At 35.6% G+C, this 10,490-nt stretch overlaps 1 pseudogene; it reads right to left on the bottom strand.

Annotated features, from left to right (window-relative positions):
- Window positions 1-2,835: 2,835 nt before the first annotated feature.
- LOC120197582 lies at window positions 2,836-10,185 on the bottom strand (annotated as a pseudogene).
- Between the last annotated feature and the right edge of the window lie 305 nt (window positions 10,186-10,490).

The raw sequence follows: 10,490 nt of genomic DNA, 5'->3' as shown, positions 1-10,490 counted from the left end.
GGATTAGATTTAAAATTTATCAAAACAATAATAACATTATATATATATATATATTATTAGTTTGAGGTGTATACAAGATAATTTATGTTCAAATACTCTCATTTATTTGACATTAATGTTTATATTTTTTAATATGTAATGCTCGAACTTAAAATATCTAAAATTAACAATAATTTTTAATTATTAAAATAACTTAATTCCTCTATAAATATGTATTTTTTTAGGAAGATGATAATCTCCGCATGTAATAAGTAGATTAGGGTAAACTACTCCAATGGTCACTATTGTTTGAATAAGTTTTCATTTTCACCATTGATGTTTCAAAAGATACAATTTGGTCACTGACGTTATCGTTTCTTAAAAATTGGTCAATCTCCGTTAACAGGCATGACGAAAAACACACGTGGCCTGTTAACAGTAGTTAACAGACTTACCTGGATGGTATAATTACACAAATAGTCTATATTATTTATATATTCTTTCAATTTATCATAGTTTTAATAAATTAAAATATATTTATTTTTAATTCTTATAAATAATGAAATATTTTTATACAAAATAATTAAATGTTTTTTAGTTATAAAAAAATTAACGTTGATAAATATTGAATTACTTTTCAATTTTTCATTTATCCATTAAACAAATATATAAATATTTTTTACTATTTTATAATATATAAAAAAAGTAAAAATGAGTATTGTTAATCAAATTTATATATAATTTTATTTCTAATTAAATATCAACCCAACTCTAATTTTCTGAAATTTTTTATTTCTTTTATTTTTGAATTCAACTTTTCATTTCTTTTATTTTTGAATTCAACTTTTCAATTAGGCACGAAATAAATGATAGACACTAAACTGGAATGAAGATTATGATTTATGGTGGTTAACCAATTGCAAACTAGGAAAAGCAATTAGAGTTTTCAAGAAAAAAATAAAGTAATCACTAATAATTATTTAAAACAAACTACTAATATATTCATACATTCATATTAATATTTTTGTATAAATGGGCATTCTGAAATTGTACGAGGCAGACTCAACGCAAAAAAAATCAAGTCCAAATTCAACAAGTACAAATTTAATATAAAAAAGTTGATTAACTCTGAAATCGGCCCTTGGAACACTGTATTATGAAGATCAAGTGAACAGCCGAAGACGATTAGTAATCCTTTGATGGCAGATTGGACAATTAGACACTCTTTGCCCACATTCCCTGCAAGTCTGTCATCATAATACATTTTTAATTATTTAATTTTCATTTAGAAAAAAAATATTTATTGAAAGATATAAAGGATAAGAGAAAAAATAAAGAATTGCTCGCCATATGCCCACAATTAAAGGCCAAGTCCTTTGTATTCGTTAGGCATTTTGGGCTTGCAGACTCGTTACATTGCAATTGCAACAAAATTAATTATGGGAAAATTTTACAACATAAAATATATATCACAGAAAGGAAGCATGCATGCATGCAACATTTCATTTGATCAAATACATGCATACACATACATACCTGCTGATCATCTGATGCAACCGCCGGTGATGCCGAGACATTGCTTGGTATGCGTTCGGGCAGAGCAGGTCGACTGTAGGAAACTGGAGGAGGCGTGGAACTATTTTCTTGGCTTTTCTGGTTCGTTGTCTTGATTTGTTCAATACAATTTTATAATAGTCCATGAGGGATTACAAATTATACGTGAGAATAAACTAATAAGTTAATTGCCGAAGATTAACCCACCCAAGAATGCCAATTTTCCATGCATGCTTTGTACTGTAAAGGATCTCCATGAGAGCAGCAATAGCAAATGCAGTTTCCTTCTCCCTTTTGACTTGTATTCTTTGTCATAATCCAGTGAAGTAAACAAACTGCACATAAATATTAATATAAAAAACCAACTTGCATGTCATCAAATTAATTAGTTTAATGCAATTATCAGAGAAGTTTTGCTTCTAGAACGATCAAAACCTGGAAGTTGTCAAAGTCGCGCGACGGAATCATATCGTCGAATTTCTTCATCCCAAGGTCCATCATGGCCCATCAAAGTGAATATAAAAGTGAAAGGACCTGTCGATTAATCTAATGATACAAAAGGGTTACTGGACTATTCTCCCACTTCTATCGAGGGAGATTAAGTGCAAGACCATACGTATATTTAAAAGATTTAATGACAAATTAAATTATAAGACTGTTCGGAAAATGAAAGACTTAATACAATTAATTTTAAAAAATTTATGCACCGAGTGAAAAAAAAATTCACGAACAAGATTTTAATATTAGTATTTATTTTAAAAAAAAAAAAAAAGTTTGGGGAAGAAAAACAATGTTAATTTTATTAAAAAAAACGTTAATTTTTTTTTTATTAGTTTACCCTAACATTAAAAAATGTTTTGTTTTTGTTTTTATAACTAATTTTAAATTTTTGATTTCCTTTTTTTAAAAATATATCATTATTATAAGAATTAAAATAAATATATTCTAATTTATTAAAACTATGATCAAATTGAAAGAATATATAATAACATGGACTATTTATGTAATTATATCATCCAGGTAAGCATGTTAACTGCTATTAACAGGCCACGTGTGTTTTCAGTCACATCTGTTAATGGCGAGTTACCAATTTATAACAAACGATAATGTTAGTGATCGATTTATAAATTTTAAAACATCAGTGGTGAAAACAAAAACTTACCCAAATATTAGTGACCATTAGAGTAGTTTACCCATAGATTATCTCAGTAGCCATAAAAAGTAAAAACTCTACTTCTTTTCGAGTCACTCGTCCATCCCCATTTATTCTTATTTTGTGGAGCACACACATGGTAACTAAACTTGTGTCTAAATCGAGCTGACAAGACGAGCATCCGCCGCTTCGACCGCCGTGATCGAATATTAGCATTGACGACGCGGCAGTTGAGTCTCACCTCTCCGACCAGATCAGGCGGTGCCTAATATTCCCCATCCGTATCATGGATTCCACAAGGCTTCAAAGAAGGCGTTCTGGTTGCTGCTGAGTCGTTAACGATTCCAACCGTGTCGGCCCCTTGGGTACTGAACAGAATCTGATCGCTTTGGAGAGACCTTCTTCGACCCGAAGGTTCTTGAAGTAAGCGTTGTCGAAAACGTCCGGTGTTGTTTGATCAAGGTTTGTCAGATTAGTCAAGCCTTGGTGGGCATATCTCTCGTAGTTCTCGCCGCCAGTGTCTCGTTCAGGTCCGGGTCTTGATCTCCGGTGCCGCTGAAATTGTACAATCTTCGGTCGAAACTAAGGCACCGAGCTCGGCCGAATGTGTGGCCACCTGAAATTAAATATTTGTAGTTTTTTACACCAAATTTGTGGGATTTTTCGTACAAACTTTTTTTTTTTTAAAAGTTACAATTTGATTACAACATATAGATCGTATCAATTTAATCTTATTGAAAACAGTTTAATAAATTTAATATAATATATTTAAAAAAATTCTATCAATTTCAATCTTTTTTATTAGATTGTCAAAACAAATGAGTCAATTGGATCAAAGTATCAGCCAAATATTACATTATACCATCAAACAACAATAAATTATATTTAAATTGTCATTATACTATAAAATAATATAATATTTTTGAGAGAGAAACAATCAATTTAGGAGAACAAAGACTAAATGCTTTGCACTTCTATTTGTAACAAAAAAACTAAATTGCTAGAATTTTTAAATATGAGAGTTAATAAATTTATTGCATTACTTCAAATTAGGAACAAATTAATATAATCATAAGTTTTGAAAAGTAAAATTATGATTATACCGTGTCATATCACTATTCCATCAAGGATGAATATTAAAATGTATCTAAATGATTTTGACCCAACCGATAGAGTTATTTTCTTAAAATAAAATTTGAGTTAGGATTGGATGTAAGTTTTTATCTCAAAATTCATGTTGGGTCAGATTCGGGTGAAGGGGATATTTATTTAGGGTCAAGTTCAGGTGGAGGGGGTATACTTCTCGAGTGAGTTCAGGTTGGTCAAAAACTTGATCCAATCTAACCCGTTGTCATCTCTGATTCCATCTTATATTTCACGACCATTGACAGTTTTAACATATTCTAAATAAGCGACTAAATTATCATTTTTAAAAGAAATGACATGTTTGCAGCCGAACTAATAATTGAGTGACATGGGTGTATTTTACCCAGTTATTTAACTTATTTGGTGAACAAAGACGAGGGTATTATCAATATAGAAAAAATGACCTGAGAGGGCAACCACATCAACACTGGTATCAAGCCCCACTGCGGCAAACTTGGCTTTGATGTCGTCAAGTGGTTCATCGGGACGAGGCAAGGCCGTATTAGCAAGACTCCGATTTGCCGAACGACTATCCATCTTCCTAGTGGAACTGCCCATGACGGCCCCTGCCTGCATCCTCATCGTAATATTTTTTAACATCACGACCGTAACCGCAATTTTCTAATACTCGAGACACAATAAACATCCGAGGGGGAGTTTTCTAGCTTACCAGACAACAGATTCTTCAGCTGCAATGGTCAAAATATCACACACGAAACAGTTTTTGCGCACACACATTCTCTAGCGCAGCCTTCATCTGATCAATAACCTCGTATCCCCTAACTGAATTATTATTCGGAGCAGCTACTTTCTCGGTCGTGTCCGGATCGTCCAACAAGATCGAACCATCACACCCCTGAGAACCAAAAACACAACTAATATGAAATCAAACCCGATATCTAATCATAAAGTATCGAAACGCTACGAGAAGGTCGCCGTACTTGAACAAAACAATCATGGAAGTGAAGCCTAAGAAGGCTGGCTGTGATCCTCGGATCAGTGGTGACAGCATGAGGAGATTCCTCGTATGATGTTGGTAACGTTGGGACAAGTTTGGCCGTAGAATGTCGGAGTAAGTTGGGCTTGGGCAAAAAACTACCGATCTCTCGAGTAAGAAACATAGAAAAGAGCTGCCACAATGTGCTTAACAAATCCATTTTGAGGGTTGAGAGAGTCTGTTTGTTCATGGCCTCTCTTTATAGGAAGACAACCATGGGGGTTTACAACTACCAGGAAGGTTCGTGTTGTTTTCCAAGTGTATTGATGTTAACAATTGTTCTGCTTCTTTGGCAATTTGCCCCTGAAGTCAGTAAAGTCTGCAACCATCACATCGATTTCTAGAGTCGGCAACCTAGTTCTTAAACGTCATGACTTTATGGCCATTAACAGTTCATGCACTCATTAGAGATTAGAATTGGAGCACCAACGACATCATATTTCTTGCAAATTCTTGTGTGAGTTGCTCATATATTTGACCTTAACATTATTTGACCGAATTAATCTATTGAAACATGAATTTAAAAAAAAACACACTATTTTTTTCCCTTTCGCTTTTATGTTCCTGAAATGACAAGGTTTTAAGGTCTAAATTAGACATTGTTTTCGGTCAGGAATCTAATTCATATTGGTCTGACTTTAGGCCAATATGCTCCTACCCCACGGTATAAATGCAAATTGAATATAGGCACGTGGCTGGGATGTGTTTTATGGGGCCGGTCTCACTCCACGATCATTAAACAGGGATAAAACATACAATGGGGGTCTAACAGCAAGTATTGAGATTCAAATTAATAGAAAAAAAAGCGTGGTTCCACATTCTTGATAAGTAAGAACTATTATGTAAATGCTATTTGAATTCGGGTGTAAATCAACATTTATAGGATTAAAGTTTTTCCATATATTTGGAGTTTCTTTCGACCAGCAATGGATTGTTATGTGTTGGATATGAACTGCAAAACTACACACGTTAGCACTGACTGGAAATATAAACAGTAATTAAAAGGAACAGATTCGTAAACCGTGTCGTGGTATAACCACTGCCTTAGAAACGAATTCGCCCCGATGTGTGTAATCGCTGCAGTAGGTGGACCGTCCCCCGAGGTTAACACGGTCGCTCCGAATTCCGTACACCTAAAATCGGAGTGGACTGCCGGTGGTATTGCTCTTCTTATCGGAAACACAAAAAGAATAATTGCAGAAACACTTTGAGAGTGAATTGTGAATGTTGAGAGTGAGTTGAGAAGCTGAATATAGCCATCTATTTATAGGCTAGAATAGGTTAAAATCGTCCATAATATTTCAGGATTAAATCTCTTCTTTTGTAACAGCTGAAACGCCTAGATGAACCTGACTCAAAAATAGTCCAGGTTCATTGCATCATTGTTCAGCTGTTATAACTCCCGAAATTATATCATGTAACCCATGTAATTAAATCAAATAACTCCTGTAACTCCTGATATTAACAGCTTGTCTCCTCTGTACAAAGCTGGAAATCAGTCCAGATACATCTTAACGTTTTTGATTTTATTTAGGAAAAGCTGTTTAATTTCTGATAACTCTCATAAACCAGTTATCATTTGAAATTAAACAGTCCTCAGCAGCCTATAAATATCAGTTGAAATCTTTCACATTTTTCCATTTGTTTCTTTCAAGAGAAATTCCTCAAGAATTTCTCTAAAAGATAGTATCCGCGTGGACGTGTCGAAGACACGTATTACCACGACCACGAGCCGAGCCGAGCTGATTCGTGCCGTGCCGTGCCGAGACGAGAAGAGACAGACGACGGCAGCGGCGGCGGTGCGCGAGAGTCCCCCTTGTTCTCTTTCACTTAACAAGGAAGTGGGAATTCCATACTATAAATACTCATTCCCAATAGTGTTTCCAATACTATGGGATTGAGCATTACCAACATTCCCCCACTAATGTGAAAGAATTCTTCTAAAACTCAAAAACAAACTTTCTAGAAGAGCAATAGCGATATTAGTTTCTTAAGCACTAGTGAACGTATCTGGAACTAGTACATAGTGATGATGAGCAATCCTTCTATTAGATAAGTGAAACTAGTCTGGAACTTTCTAAGATGGGGTAAACTCATAACACATACTAACCCCTTCATCCACCTGAGTCCTCGATGTGTAAGATATATATATACAAAAGTATATATTTGGCCATCTTACCTCAGGATTCTAGTAAGTGTGCTAGAAAAATAGCCCAACATTTTTCATAGAAGGCGGCTAACCCTTCTCACTTACATAGGTTATTTCATCAAGTTATCTCAACATAAACCACCCTTAAAAGGGATATGAAATAATTAAGATTTTTATAATAGCTCAACCTCACAAAGGGTATGGTGACTTTCTTCAAGTTCATTATAAATGAACCACCCAAACTCTGGGCTAAGAAGTCATTAGAATAATATTCACCTCATTTATCGGTAAATTCAATAAGTCCTTCTTACTAGAACCATCCAAATACTTGGATTTATTAAGAGTTTAACAAACTCAACCTTTCTGTCGGTAAGTTCATCATTTCCTCACTCACTCTGGGTTATGAACTTATTAAGAATAGATATTCAGCCAAAATCGGTAAAAAATTCATCAAGTCTTTCTCACTAAGACCACCCAAAGCCTGGGCTATAAATTTATTAAGAGCACTTAAGCTCATCCTGGCATGCACATTATTCGTCATATGGATAGGCAGTAGGAATGTGCACTATTCTTTTCATGGTTTCGTTTGACCACATGAAACTTAGATAACTAAGTTGGGTATCCACCATGAATTCCTCAACCAATGGGCTTTAGACCCATCCCCTCGATGAATCTAGAACCAGCTTCCGACTTAACCCTTTGGTAAGTGGATCTGCTAGGTTCCTTTCCGACTTCACATACTCTAAAGAGAGCACTCCATTCTTTATTAAGTGTCTAACAGATTCATGTCTTATGCGAATGTGTCTTTTCTTACCATTGTAAGCTTAGTTCTTAGCCACACATATCGCAGCTTGTGAATCACACAATAATGAAACAGGAGTCGGTCTTCCCCACAACGAATATCTGCTAACAAGCTTCTGAGCCACTCGGCTTCTTGCTTAGCTAGGTCAGAGCTATAAACTCTGACTCCATGGTAGAACGAGCAATACAAGTCTGCTTTGATGATTTCCACGAGATTGTTACTCCACCCAAAGTAAAAACATACCCGCTCGTAGAGCTTACCTCATCATTATCAGAAACCAGTTGGCAACACAATATCCTTCCAGTACCGCAAAAAGAGAATTACAGTGTTCACCACTCGGATTATGAGTATATCTACTCATTCTACTCACAGCATAAGCAATATCAGGCCGAGTATAGTTCATTAAGAACATTAAACTTCCGATTAATTTAGCATATTCATTTGGGAAACGCTACTTCCTTTATTCTTAACAAGATGTATGTTAGGGTCATAAGGAGTTCGAACAGGGACGACATCAAAACTGTCAAATTTCTTTAGCACTTTCTCTATAATGTTGCTTGACTTAAAGAAAATCCCTTTTCAGTTTTGGTAACTCGGCTCCTAAGATTACATCACTTCTCCCAAATCTGTCATCTCAAACTTAGTGGACAAGAACTCTTAACTTTGTTAATGGACTCGATGTTAGAACTGAAATCAACATGTCATCAAACACAGGCTTATGATGACACATTTAGTGTCAAACATCTTCGAATACACACAAGCATTCGAACCATTCACAACAAACCAAAAAAAAATAGTTTTATGGAATTTCTCATACCACTATTTAGGAGCCTGCTTAAGTCCATAAAGTGACTTTTTAAGTCTACAGACTTTCCCTTCCATACCAGGTGCTTCAAAACCTAGTGGTTGCTCCATGTAAATCTTCTCATCTAGATCCCCATTCAAGAAAGCAGTCTTAACATCCATTTGATGTACCTGTAACTTATGAATAGAGGCTAGCGCAAATAATGCACAAATCGTTGAGATTTTCGTAACGGGAGAGTAGTATCAAAGTAGTCTAAACCAAACCTTTGAGTAAACCCTTTGACGACTAACCTTGCCTTGTACCACTGAATCGAACCATATGGTCTTAGTTTCTTTCGGAAGACCCATTTGTTGGAGATTTGTTTGAATCCCTTAGGCAAGTCAACTAATTCCCAAGTATGATTAGACATTATCGATTCTAGTTCATCATTAACAGTGCTTTTCCAAAAACTAGCATCGATAGATCTTATAGCTTCTTCAAAGGTTTTAGGATCCTCATCTAACAGAAAAAAATTGAGCTATAGGATCTGAAATGGAGTTTAAATCATTTATCTCAGAAATAAAGGAAGTATAAGTCTGGTCCAAAGAGGTTTCAACTCTTTGCCTTTTACTTCTTCTAGGCTCAAATCAATTTGTTCAGAAGACCTAGCAGATTACTAGAAGAAGTTGATGGAATATATTCTATTTGTGTTTCGACATTAATCTCGGTTCCTTTAAAGGAAAGTATTTTCAAAGAAAACATCATCTTTGACTCACCTTTGAATTGCCAGTGTCAACAACCCATTCCGAACTGTTTTCCACCAGATTGAATTCTGAGACCACCGCAGCAATGATCTCATCATCTTCTTCTACAACATGCATCTGTGGCTTGTTGTTATTCTGGCGATCTGAGCGGTGTTGGCATTGGTAAGCTTTGTGGCCGGGTAAGCCGCAGACATAACACTTGAGCGTATTTCCTTCAGGTTTGGCCTTTCCTGACTTTTAAAGTTGTAGCCTTCTGAGGTTTCGTCTTCTTGTCTTGATTCTCACGTTTCATGATCTTCTTAAATTGGACTCAACCAAGTTAGCTCTAAAAGATAATTACATAGAATTAGTAAGATTATCTTTTAAACGTTGGCTTATTCAATCTTCATATGGCCCACGAGCTCTTCAAGCGAAATTTCTCTCTTCTTATGCTTAAGAGAGTTGCGGTAGTTAGACCAGGACTTGGGCAGCTTCTCAATGAGAACATTGGCTTGTAGCACCTCACACATTTGCATCCCTTCGGCGATGATGTCAGCGACTAGGTTCTCATAGTCATGGACTTGATCCATTATCGGCTTGTCTTCAGTCATCTGGAATTTGAGCCATTTGCCGACAAAGTACTTCTTGATTCCAGCATCGTCCGCACCATACTTTTTATCGAGAGTATCCCATATTGTCTTGGCACTCCTTTCTCTAAGGAACATATCAAATAATTTATTTGACATGTGATTGAGCAGATGTCCTCGCACCGTTTTGTTGTCTTTCTCGTACGTAGCGACTACAGCAGCGGTAGTTGCTAAGGCATCATCATTGAGGACCGCATCAGCATCATTACCGGTAGTTGGGGTTGGCGGCATGGTAGGTGGTGGCTTGAGCAGGACGTAGTCAAGATCAAGTTGCTCGAAGAATATCAGGATTCTTTGGGACCACCTTCTATAATTCTTTCCATCAAATGCATCGAGCTTGGAAAGATTGGGTATCAGTTTGCTCAAAGGTGTTGACATGATTGCAGTATATAGAATTCGTTTCTAAATTGTTGGATATATAAACTGCAAAACTACACCGTTAGCACTAACTAGAAATATAAAAAGTAATTAAAAGGAACATATTCGTAAACCGTGTCGTGGTATAACCACTGCCTTAGAAACGAATTCGCCCCGAT

Source organism: Hibiscus syriacus, unplaced genomic scaffold (assembly GCF_006381635.1).
Source record: "Hibiscus syriacus cultivar Baekdansim isolate YM2019G1 unplaced genomic scaffold, ASM638163v2 tig00117048_pilon, whole genome shotgun sequence".
In the NCBI taxonomy this organism is placed as follows: domain Eukaryota; kingdom Viridiplantae; phylum Streptophyta; class Magnoliopsida; order Malvales; family Malvaceae; genus Hibiscus; species Hibiscus syriacus.
Note: the sequence above shows the minus strand (reverse complement) of the source record. Positions and strands in the feature narration are given on the sequence as shown.